The 13692-nt window shown below is 37.7% G+C and overlaps 1 non-coding gene across 1 annotated transcript; it reads left to right on the top strand.

Annotated features, from left to right (window-relative positions):
* The first annotated feature begins 10844 nt into the window (after window positions 1–10844).
* On the top strand, window positions 10845–11555 carry LOC147844023 (uncharacterized). The gene is made up of 2 exons (XR_015491334.1): window positions 10845–10981; window positions 11453–11555. It is a non-coding gene; the product is annotated as an uncharacterized LOC147844023 (transcript).
* The last annotated feature ends 2137 nt before the right edge of the window (window positions 11556–13692 follow it).

The following is a 13692-nucleotide window of genomic DNA, read 5'->3' as shown; positions in this document are numbered from 1 at the left end:
CGACTCTGTTCCTCGATCTTCCGGTGGTTTAGATTTCACTCATACACCAGTGTTTGCCTTGCAGAACAAACGCATGCAAATTGCTCTGTGGCTGTGATCGAGTCCCCAGGGTCCTAACGCCGCAAAAACAGCCTCTGTATGAACTGATGTTCTGCGAATTAACGCCTCGACTAATCCAGTTGCTGAACGTTTATCTCGCCAGAACAGATATGAAAATATAGGATTCAAATGTGGCGTCTACACATTACACAATGTTGCCTGAACTGAGCCTCGGCCACATTCATTTATAATACATGTCACCGTGACAACAGCAGCTCGTTCTGGAAAACAGAACTGAAACGACAAGTCCAAGGCCACAGAGAAGCTGCTGTAACAAACAGACGAGATATAATCAACGGAGAGAGATCTATTGTCGCGTTTAACATTGTATCATTGCCCCGAGCCGTTTATATTGCGTCGTCTACGGAACAAACAAAATACTCCAGCCTTCACTCAACAGGCCAGAATGATGTGTTATTGTGTTTTTCAGCATTTTAGCATTATTTCATAGGCGGTAATGGATGAGCACAAAGTCAACAAGCAACTACATTAACTTTACAAAATCTAAAAGGTCATTTAATATCTGACACCTAACGTGAATTGTCTGCTTTTATTTCTACTGAAATATAAATATATCGCAAAATGCTGTAACTTAAAGCATTTTTTTCTTAAAGGATATCTCATTAACTGTAGCATACAGTAGCTGAAAAGCTGTGCACAGGTGAGTTAAATCCATGTAGTTTGTAATATGTCAATCTACCACACGATGGCAGTAAAGATTACAATTTCAGCCTGTGAAGATTTAGCTTGGCAGCTGCACCATTTTCTTCACTTTGCTGTCTTAAGACTTATGTGTGTGTGTGTGTGCGCACTGTGGATGCCCTTCCAGCTGCAACCCATCACTGGGAAACACCTACACACTCTCATTCACACACATACACTATGGACAATTTGTCTTACGCAATTCACCTATAGCGCATGTCTTTGGACTGTGGGGGAAACCAAAGCATCTGGAGGAAACCCACGCCAACATAGGGACAATATGCAAACTCCACACAGAAATGCCAACTGACCCAGCTGAGGCTTGAACCAGCGACCCTTTTGCTGCGAGGCGCTACCCACTGCGCCACCTTTAGACCACAGTAAATTATTAGTATTGTGTAGGGCCTCCTTTTTCCCATTGGCGGCAAATACAGCATCATTTCGTCTTGAGAATGACAAACAGAAGTCCTGCACAGCTGCCAGAGGGATTTTGACCCTTTCTTCTTGCAGAATGGTGGTCACATTGGTCACTATGTGTTGCAGGTAAAGGAAAATATTCTCTGAACCCAAAGTGTCTCAATAATATTTATATCTGGTGACTGTGCAGACCATGAGAGATGTTCAACTTCACTTCCATGTTCATCAAACCATAAACATACATACATACAGTACCTAGTTATTACTGAGTACAGTACACACGAAACAGGACTGTAAAATAAAGCACTATACAATTTAAGATCTAACCATAATGGCTGATAGGTTCTCAAATAAATTGTCTGATAAATAGGTGTCCATCATTTCTCAGCAATGTTATTTAAATCCAAATTGTTCTTGAGCCTATACACTGAAGACATAGGAGACCTGACAGTCTGTCATGAACAGAGCTGACAGTTGTGACCCAGTTCAAATTTGAGGTGTGGAGAACAGCCGGTCAAAACAACAAACACTAAAGAAACTTCAGTTCAGCAGAGGACCACTGCCTTGACCTGGTCTAGCTCAGCTAAACATTTATGACCACCTGAGACAGAACACACAAACTGTCAAAATACTGTTTGTGTGAACTGAATTTCTCTATCATTTTTATGGTTTCAAAATGTAAAAGAATAAAAGGAAAACAAATTCAAAGAAAACTTGGAAAGATTATTATTAAACATATTATTATAATAAAAGTGTAATATAGGCTGTAAAATACACAATGCATGAGCTGCAATGAATGACCTTGCATATTGCTAGCTCTTTAAATCATTTACATAAAAAATTAATTATAGAACTTAAGCAGTTTTTTAAGTACATTTAGATGTTTTTAATCGTTTTGTTTAATTGTAAATTCTCTACAAAGTCTTTAAAAAGCATCAGCATAAATCTCTTGAACATTTTGAATGAAGCTGCCCTAAGACTAACACAAAATTCACACTGCCACTGATGTGCTGAATCATTTCTTTGAAGAAGAATATTTCTTTACATGACCTAGAAAATGTAGAATTTGTCATCTTCATTTGTTGGCTAGTGCTGGTGATACATTTCTTGAGTATTTTTCCCGTTGGGAAATAGTGAGGTGCTTCAGTTTATACTTCAGTGCTATTAAAAATGCAAAATGCAAGTTCATCTGGGCTTAAATCTCTAAAACCTCCATAAACAACCATAAAATTACACCCTGTAAATGTCATTTAGATAATGAAACAGCAGTACATCTAGTGTATATGAGCTGCATAAAAGTTCATGAATAAAATATAGGCTTAAATGCTGCAAAGAAACATAATTAATTCAATCAGTGCTAGGGGATTTATTTAACAGCTCATGCAAATGAATAAACACTTTATTTAAAATAAATAAATAAAAATAAAAACAAAATAAAAAAAATCGCTGAAATCTACAGTTTGAGGAAAAATGGCAACAAATGAACACTAAATTATTTTAAATATTGACATTATACATGTAGTAAAATAGCCAACAAAAACAAAACTAAAAATCTATTATTTAATATAATCTTAACCCTTTAACCACCCCACAATGAAAAAAAATGTTTGGATTGGATTTCTTAACTCCTAATGTTGCTAGTTAACACACTCAATGCATTTTTTCCAACACATCCCATAATTTCTAAGATATCACCTTTTTTTTTTTTTTTTTTTTTTACAATAAAACCAAATTCAAGTGTGGAACAGGATTATGTTTGTTTGATTTTTGTAAACCAACAATACTGCGTAAACCATTATTTAAAAGAGTCATTCATTTAATGACTTTAACAGTCATTTATATTTAAAACAGTAAAAACATGGTCAACCTTTTGGTAGAGCGGGCAGTCAAAGGGTTGATGTATAGTATTAAAACTGTCACACAAAATATTTATTTTTCTTCTGAAAAAAAAATTTATCAAGTATATTTAGCACAGTTTCCCACCAAATATGGTAAGGAAACAAATCATTTTTTAACAATTGACATGTTTTACCAAAACATTGTTTAAATATATTATAATAAGCTCATGAATACTTAATTTACTTTATCTAATTTGTTGCAATGCAGATTTCCATTCATTTATTTTTGTTTCTATCTTCTTTTTTGTGCAAGACTTTCACTTCTGCCATATGGGCAAAAAAAAAAATAGAGTAGCAAGTGCTGCTTATAACATAAGTCAGCACATAAACAGTTTTTGACAATGGAAGCTCTGCACAATCAAATTACACACAGCAGCACCTGCTCCTTTTGCTTTAATTAACACGAAGCAATGCTTGCATTAACAAGCATTATGTCCAGAAGATTAAAAAACAAACTGAACATCAAAATAGAATGGTTTAATGTCTACAGCAGCTTTCCTTTATTTACTTTAAGCTTAAAACTAAACCACAGCTGTTTGCGTGCGTAATATTTTCCCATTGGCATAAACCAGCAAATCCGCTACCAACACCAGATCCATTCAACACACCTTAAACAACAAACATCATTATTAGTTGAGCGAAAGCAAAAGAAAGAATTCCAGCGTAAATCCCATGCTCTGGCTGTCGTCCAGCTTCTGATGCTCCTCACGCCTCTCGCGCCCCCACCAGCAGAGAGAGTCACTGTCTGTGTCTCAGCAGCCCCAGGACGCCCTCTCATTCAGAGCAGCTGTTGTCTGAGAGCTGGAGGCACATCTCTGACACTCCGTCACACTCTCCTCTGCATGCCAAACAGGCCGCGCGTCCTCACGTTCTCATGCTTTCATTAAAAGCAAACATCTTCAATTAAGTCACCACACAAGCGCACTGAAGGCATGGGATTGCGCGATGACCCCCGCTGTTTGATCTGTCAGGCCGCATTAGGTTTGCGACGTCGAAAAATCCGAATTGTTTTTATTCGAAGCTCGGTTATTATTCGGGAGGCAGAGCGCGGCCTTCTTTCATTGTCAGTTATGTCAACTTCTGGAGGATAGGAGTGGACATCATGTCCTTGAGCTTTATAGCGAAGCCGCAGTCCAAAGAAAAAGAAATTCATTACACCTCCGAACAGACAGGCTACTTCTTTGGTAAACAGAGTGCTGCGTTTTAAAGCTCATGAGACGGGGGACAGATTCCATCAAACGATCACTAGAGTCTTGTTTTTTTACAAAGATAATGCATTTAATAATAATGATAAAGGTAACACATTAGGGAACAATTGACAATAATGTTTTATTACCTGCCTGTTATTAAGATCTGGGGAGCCTAAACCTTTTGGCATAAAGGCCAAAAACCAAATATTATTGAGAGCAGATAAATATATCAAACTATTTTACATTACAGTTGGCAATGGGTATACCTGCTGAAAATCCAGCTTTTTTGGCCATTTTCAGGCTGGTTTACAGCTATTTTTAGCCTGGTCTAGCTTGACCAGCCTAGCCAGGCTGGAAATGGCTGGAAACCATCTAAACCCCTCTAAAACCAGGTTTTAGAACAAAACAAGCCAACCATCCTAGGCTGGTTTAATCTGGATTTTTCAGCAGGGTAATTTGCTAATTCATTTCATAATATCCATAAAAAAAAGAAAACCTTACTTTGAATCGTATTAGCTATGCCATGTATGTCGTTTTTTAAGTATAACTCATTGCAATAAAAACATAAGCAATCACATTTATAACACAGTGGAGTTCAATGCTGAATACACTAGTCAAGCAGAATCTGCCTTTGCCTCGATCCGCTCACTGAAGTCTCTGCATTGTCCTCTAAGCATCAAGATACTGTATGTATTTTAAACTAAATCTGATTCACTCAAACCATTTAAATGGAAACATTTAATTTTAGTAGCTTAGCAATAAAACAAACCAATAAAAGGTGACGTAAAGTTTGAATCTCTAAACAATCCCCATAATTCTCTCTCTCCCTTAGATGGGATGGCGGGCCAAATCAAAGGTTACCATGGGCCAATTTTGACCCGCGAGCCCTAGTTTGGGCACCTCTGATTGAGATATTGGCTTTCTTTAAGTACTTGTTTATGCCTCATGATCTTAGTCTGCATACTTACACTGTAAAAAGTTCTTCAAGGGTGTTGTCCATAGGAATTAATTTTAAAAAGTATATATATATATATATATATATATATATATATATAGATAGATAGATAGATAGATAGATAGATAGATAGATAGATAGATAGATAGATAGATAGATAGATAGATAGATAGATAGATAGATAGATAGATAGAGTTGAACTCTGTTGAATAGGTTGTACAGAACCACACTGATAATGACATTTTACGTTTGTAGTTATATTGCCTGCAATATTCAGTTTTTTCATTATTCACTTACCAACTATAGGATTCAAGTACCTCTGTGGTGCGGAAGAGAGACGTGGCTCTGAGATGCCTCATTGAATACATGGGAGAGAGTGGGCAAAAGCTGATCTCTGACTACTATGCAAGTATTGTTTAAAAAGCATAGTTTGACTTTTTTGGGAAAGGCACACATTCCTCAGATATCAATCTTATGTCTGACTGAATTATAGTACTGAGATGGAGCTCTGTCAAACATTCGAAACACGCCTACAAACACCTAAATGAATATGCAGGAACCAGGGTCCCAAGTTAACCTTTTGGACTTTTAGTTGCTTGTAGACTTGATTTAAAAAATAATGTCATTTTTAACTGCAGTTTCACAAAAGTAAAATCCTTGTTTTACATTATGCAAAAATCATAATCATCTGACAATATAACTGTCAGAATGACTTTTTCAGTTTTGCCACTTATTGTTCTGTTTATTCTCATACAGGGAAAAACAGAGAGCAGTGTCTATGAAGACTTGAAAATGTGCAATATGCAGATATATGTCTGCCGTGTTCCAGATGTGGTGGGCATCATCATTGAGGGCATCCCTGTGCTTACTCGTCTTGGAAACCACGCCAGGGCTATGAACTTGCAGTATCCACCTCAACTCAGCAAAACATTTCAGGTGTTTCAAAGACATTTTGTGGGACTTGACACACTGCGTCCAAAGTCTTCCTTCTGATTCATGACACAAAAACTTCTGAGTTAGTTAATTAGTTGCCGCTCAGAGGTTCTGTTTCTTTGCTTCATCACTATTGTTCAATGGACAGTTTGACTTGGAACAATGTGGTAGCCACGCACCGATTTCTTCAGTTTCTGGATTGGTCTGCAGCAAATATGGGCATTTGATTTGCTTTTGTATATATGGGGCAAAGTTTGTTTTGTTATGTCAAATGCTGAGATCAGAGGCACTTTATTTTTTTTATTTCAATGTTGTAGTACATATGAAAATGTACTGTACTGTGTACACAACAGGCATCAGTTGGACACCTCAAACCCCCATGAGGATCCACACACACACACACACGCTCAGTTTTAATGGGTAAAGTTTAGAAGGGATACAGCTGCAGATACTCGCATCATTCATTCATTTTCCTTCAGCTTAGTCCTTCATTTATCAGGGGTTGCCACAGCGAAATGAGCCACCAACTACTCTGGCATATGTTTTACACAGTGGATGCCCTTTCATCTGCAACCCAGTACTGGGAGACACCCATACACACTTATATACTATGGCCAATTTATTTCATCAATTCCCCTATCGCACCTGGAGGAAACCCATGCCAACATGGGGAGAACATGCAAACTCCAAACAGAAACACTAACTGACCCAGCCGGGACTCAAACCAGCAACCTTCCAAGGCCACAATGCTAACCACTGAGCCTACTTGCATAAATATAGCATCATTTTTGTGACATTGTACAACAATTATATGTATATATTTACCGTACTGTGAGGGTTGGGCTTAAGTTTGGGGTAGACCTTAATAAAATACTGTTTACTGGGTAATTTAATAAATGATACGAGTATATTACTGCTTTTACACTGTGAAGGTTGGGGTAGATGTTAATAAAATGTATTTAATTCAAATTGTATGGGTATTGTAATACATAATCTAAACTATATGATAACAATAATATTAATTCCTCACATCTATATAGCGCTTTTCTGGGCACTCAAAGCGCTTTACACACATTGAGGGGAATCTCCTCATCCTCCACCAGTGTGCGGCATCCACTTGGATTAGGCGACGGCAGCCATACTGCACCAGACTGCACACCAGCTGATTGGTGGAGAGGAAACAGAGTGATGAAGACAGTGATGATATGGGGATGGTCAGGAGGCCATGATGGACAGAGGCTATTGGGCAGATTTGGCCAGGATGCCAGGGTTAAACCCCTACTCTTTTTCCAAGGATATCCTGGGATTTTTAACGAGCACAGAGAGTCGGGACCTCGGTTTAACGTCTCATCCGAAAGATAGAATGGTTCACTTGTATCGCTTGTTGCAAAAATGTTTTCATTTATTTTCCTAAATTCATGAATGAAAATATACAATTACAATCAGGAGATCAATATAAGAGAGATACAAGAGAGGGAAAATACAAGTGACATTAACAGCAGGTAATGTCACCTGTAAATAAACAGGGGAAAAATAAACAGGTGGGCTAATAATTCTGACTTCAACTGTAATAACAAAAATCGGACACATTTTTTGTTGTTGCACATACAGAAGGATTTAAGCAGTCCACTTCAATCAGAAAATGTGGAAAACAAAAATTCCTAACAAAATAAAAAAGATAAAGATAAAGTCTTCAGATTCATGTGCAAAATCTATGTAATAATAAATAATTTATTTTAAACTTAAAGATAGGAGGAGTGTTTAAATAATAATGCAAGTCAAACCAAAACTTCACACATTCACACATACAAAATAAAAGTTTTACAGTTTCATCATCCTTACCACAAACTGGAGAACGACTCGGAATATCAACATCTTTGTAAATAAATGAGATTTTTATTGTAGTATTTTAAAATGCCTTTATTTTTATTAGGAAGAAAGTATTTATAAGGCAACAACCAAGCTTTTCTCCAGTCTACATTATTAACTAATGCAACCCAACAGAATCTGCCTCACAGAACAATACGATGACTTTGCTGGGGAATTAAATGGATCTGTTCATTCATTCATTTCCTTTTCGATTTATTCCCTTTATTAATCAGGGGTCGCCACAGTGGAATGAACCGCCAACTTCTCCAGAATGTTTTACTCAGCGGATGCCCTTCCAGCTGCAACCCATTACTGGGAAACATGCATACATTCTCATTTACACACACACACTCGTACACAACGGCCAGTTTAGTTGATCAATTCCCCTAAAGCGCATGTGATTGGACTGTGACCCAGCCGGGACTTGAATCAGTGACCTTCTTGCTGTGAGGTGATTGTGCTACCCACTGTGCCACCGTGATGCATAAATGATTATGTTTATTATTTTAATGTATTGTATATGACTATTGCCCAGATGCATTACACCAGTGGGGATATCTCTACGAACAGTATTATAATCTCTGAAGTGAGTAGGAAAGTCACGAACAGTCATAAAGCGTTCATAACACAGTAAGTTCCCCAAATCATCAAGTACAGAAAATAATCACTTGTAACAACAACTGCTGGCTGCTGGGATTGACGTCATTTTTGGAAGGCGCGTGCTGCTGGCTCTGACGTCACTCTCAGAACACGCGCGGGTTCTTTTAAACCGTCATTTCTCTATCGGATTATCAAACTTACATTCCACTTTACTGCTGTTTACACTGTTTCCCAGCGCGCGATGGCGAAGACGATTGCGAGAACTGCGAGGTCCATCGCGGCCCAGATAAACGAGTGCTGCTCCTACATCCACAGCAAATACCAGCAGCTGCAGGCCTTCCGCCGACAAGTCAAACGGAGGACCAGACCCAAGCACTGGGACTGGATAGAAGACTTCGAGCTCGAGCACGAGCTGCGCTTCCCCACCCGCGGGCCCCGGAGCCTGCTGAAGCTGCGGAACCTGCAGCACTTCCTGCGGGAAACCGAGCAGAACTGGTGGGACTTTCGGCCTCCGCGGGTGCCTGGGAGACCGCACCGCGTGTTGCGGATAAACCTCCGGGACCGGCCGATCAAAGCCCTGCTGAGCACCGAGCTTTTCCCTCCGAAGCCCGTAGACCGCACCGAGAGACACTACTGCCGGAAACTGCTGCTGATGGAGCGGCCGCTGGAGATCAGCTTACCGGCAGACATACTGGAGGAGATCCGTGCGCTGGAGCATCTGGAGGAGGAGCAGGGGCTACCACCACACCTGCACTGTTCATCCGGTCAGGAGGACTATTATTCCGCGGATGAAGAGTGAACTTTAATAAAGCACACTGTAAAAAGTTCTTCAAGGGTGTTGTCCATAGGAATTAATTTTAAAAAGTATATTTCTTCCAATAAATTGATTACCTTTCCATTTTGAATTAAGTTAAGTTTTACATAAGTAAAATTTGCGATTGTTTTTGTAACTTATTATTACCCATCAAAAAATTGTGTTTTACTGACCTTCAAAATAAATTGCTTCTACAAAACTCTATTTAAGTGTTTATATCCAAAGTAAAACTTCACGACCCGCCCACATGACGCAGCACGCATGCAGAGCAACGACACGTTGCTCATACCTGTACCGGACCAGTTTCGACGTTCTGTTGAGTTTTTGAGGGCTTTATACAACGTGCAACACATGTAAGTAACTATTTACATTGCATAAAGTGAGGTTTTAGCCGACTGAGCACGCATTTATTGCACTGTAAAATGTAAACAAGTCGCCTTTCATGACAGTAACGGTTAAGTTTGTCAGTTTTGCAAGCGCCATACGGCCTTACCGAAAGTACGGAATTTAACATTAATCTTAAAACAACTATCGCAAACGTAGGATCGAAATATGTTAGATATATTGCCAGATTATGTTTCTACTTTGTTTTATGTACTTTTACAAAAAAACATTGTCATTTTGTTTGTCTAGTATAGCTTTGGTGAATGTAAATTATTCTGTCTCAAATCATTCGTCTTAAATGTTATGCCTCTTTCCGAATTAGCTAACAGAACACCACTAGCATGGGCTATCTTACTCGTACATGTGTCAGTTATAAGTTAACTGCTAAGTTTGTAGTCACAAATGTATTTCCTGCTTGATTGAAAAAGATGAGGACATTATATTTTTACCACCTATCTCTGCAATGTATCATAAAAATTGTTAAAGGTTTAACTTTATCTTTTGATAATTTGTTTGAAATATTTTAATTTGCCTTAAATCATTTGTTCAATTTAAAAGATTAAATGTTTATTTGCATTGCAATATTGTCAATGAATCTGATGTTTACCTAAACTCTTCTTTTAATTTGTGTTGCTTTTTTAGAGAGATGTCAGAAGCATAAATGACATGATGGCTAGGACATATAGCTGGGGGAGAATGGAAGTGGTTGTCCAGAGCCCAGATGTGCAAAAATTAAAGAAAGATGGCCTGCCCAGGTAAATGATTTATCAATGACATGCTGCTTGGCAAATAATGGTGAATGAAGATGTTTATGAGATGCTATGCTAGACACACTTTTTGCTGAACACATACTGAAAATTTTACCTCACATGTTTTATGGAGGATTTCATTACATAGGAATAAAAGGTTGCCAATTCTTTACACATTTGGTTCCAAATAACAGACAAACAATTGATGTATTACAGATAAATGAAGAATTCTAAAGGTGTACTGGTGTTCCACAAGAATTGGTTTTTATGTCCCAGCTGGACAAATAAACTCCAAAACTTCTTGACCTGTTTAGTGCGAAGGGTGCAGCGACTGGTGAAAACATCAATTGGAGTTATTGGAACTGATACAGGTAAGGCAAACATGGTAACAATGTGGCTGATGCATGTTTATGCAATAAGTACTTTATTTACTCATCTTGCCTAATAGGTAAATAGTGCAAAACAAAGTCATTAATTTTAAGGGTAAATATAAAAAAAGCGTGTGTGTGTCTCTGTGTCTGTGTATATGTATGTGCGTATGTGTATATATATTTATATATATATATATGTATATGTATATGTGTTATTTGTGTATATATGTATATGTGCGTGTCTGTGTGTGTGTGTGTATATATGTATGTATGTGTATGTGTGTATATATATATATAGATAGATATATAGATAGATAGATAGATAGATAGATAGATAGATAGATAGATAGATAGATAGAGTTGAACTCTGTTGAATAGGTTGTACAGAACCACACTGATAATGACATTTTACGTTTGTAGTTATATTGCCTGCAATATTCAGTTTTTTCATTATTCACTTACCAACTATAGGATTCAAGTACCTCTGTGGTGCGGAAGAGAGACGTGGCTCTGAGATGCCTCATTGAATACATGGGAGAGAGTGGGCAAAAGCTGATCTCTGACTACTATGTAAGTATTGTTTAAAAAGCATAGTTTGACTTTTTTGGGAAAGGCACACATTCCTCAGATATCAATCTTATGTCTGACTAGGGTTGTAACAATATACCGGTATGACGGTTTACCACGATTTGAACGTGCACGATTATCATACCATGAACAATTGCATATCAACGGTTTTAACCCTTAAAGACCGAGACAGCCGCCCGCGGCTAAAAATAAGTGTTGCTCTTAAATGTTTAATAACTTTTGATCCGCTGATCCGATTCATACAATTCAAAGATTGGCATAAAGAAGAGAATCTCAGCTTTCCAGTGCTGTATCACATAACATTCGCGGCTCCGGAGGCTCCGGAATCAGTGCGGTTACGTCATCAACATTTGACAACGCTGATTTGACAAAGAAACGCTCGTCACTTTGTCTCCGGACAAATCAGACATGATACATTGATGCACTGTCCCTCCTCCATGCCCAGATTGGTTCAAACTCGCTATATCACAACCAATAAGCATAGGTTTCGCTTTTGTTTGTGGACCAAGCTTTTTGAACAACACGGAATGAGAGATAGGCATACATTTATGCGCGGCTAAATAAAACGCAAAAAAAAAAAAAGTTTTGCATGAAATAATTCTCATACTAAGTACTTTTGCATGCACAGCAGCACAGAAACATGACAAAACAGTGACACAGCAAAGACGAACTGCTGCTCTTGCTGTTTTCAAAAGACACAAATGAAGGTGCAGCTGTTTGTCTGCATTGCAGACAACCATATCCAAATCCATATCGATAGACAACCATATCCATGCTGGCACATAAAACCTAAGTATGTTCCATATTGAATCTAGTTTCCTTATGTAACTATTTATAGTATAGTAAATATTTATATCTATTTTTTACTGAGGATTTGCACCATGTTTATTTGGACTTTATTTGGACTTTGACACATTATTTATTATTTTCTTATTTTTATTTGTTCATTGTAAGTGGTGTTGTTTATAGTAACTAAAAATATATTATTTGGAAAAAGTCAAATTTGCTTCACTGTTCTATTATTTTGTAACATTTGTAACATACCGTATACCGCGAAACCGTCAAACCGTGGTATTGTTTTAGACGATTATCATACCGTGAAAAATTCATACCGTTACAACCCTATGTCTGACTGAATTATAGTACTGAGATGGAGCTCTGTCAAACATTCGAAACACGCCTACAAACACCTAAATGAATATGCAGGAACCAGGGTCCCAAGTTAACCTTTTGGACTTTTAGTTGCTTGTAGACTTGATTTAAAAAATAATGTCATTTTTAACTGCAGTTTCACAAAAGTAAAATCCTTGTTTTACATTATGCAAAAATCATAATCATCTGACAATATAACTGTCAGAATGGCTTTTTCAATTTTGCCACTTATTGTTCTGTTTATTCTCATACAGGGAAAAACAGAGAGCAGTGTCTATGAAGACTTGAAAATGCGCAATATGCAGATATATGTCTGCCGTGTTCCAGATGTGGTGGGCATCATCATTGAGGGCATCCCTGTGCTTACTCGTCTTGGAAACCACGCCAGGGCTATGAACTTGCAGTATCCACCACAACTCAGCAAAACATTTCAGGTGTTTCAAAGACATTTTGTGGGACTTGACACACTGCGTCCAAAGTCTTCCTCCTGATTCATGACACAAAAACTTCTGAGTTAGTTAATTAGTTGCCGCTCAGAGTTTCTGTTTCTTTGCTTCATCACTATTGTTCAATGGACAGTTTGACTTGGAACAATGTGGTAGTCACGCACCGACTTCTTCAGTTTCTGGATAGGTCTGCAGCAAATATGGGCATTTGATTTGCTTTTGTATATATGGGGCAAAGTTTGTTTTGTTATGTCAAATGCTGAGATCAGAGGCACTTTATTTTTTTATTTCAATGTTGTAGTACATATGAAAATGTACTGTACTGTGCACTTAAGCTAGTCTGTTTATGTAAATTGCTCAGGTCAAGATTCACTGTATTTTATTGTTAGTGTACAGATTGCATTTAAAGGTCTTCTATGCTGCGCTTAAAGATGAGGTTAGAAGTTTCTGTAATTTTTAATGTTAATGTTTACAACATTAACAATAAAATTGATTATAGAAACTTTTGATTATAAATTGAAAATA

Source organism: Danio rerio, chromosome 5, assembly GCF_052040795.2.
Source record: "Danio rerio strain M-AB ecotype USA chromosome 5, GRCz13ab, whole genome shotgun sequence".
NCBI classification, from domain to species: Eukaryota; Metazoa; Chordata; class Actinopteri; order Cypriniformes; family Danionidae; genus Danio; species Danio rerio.
This window is presented reverse-complemented; position numbering and strand designations above follow the sequence as displayed.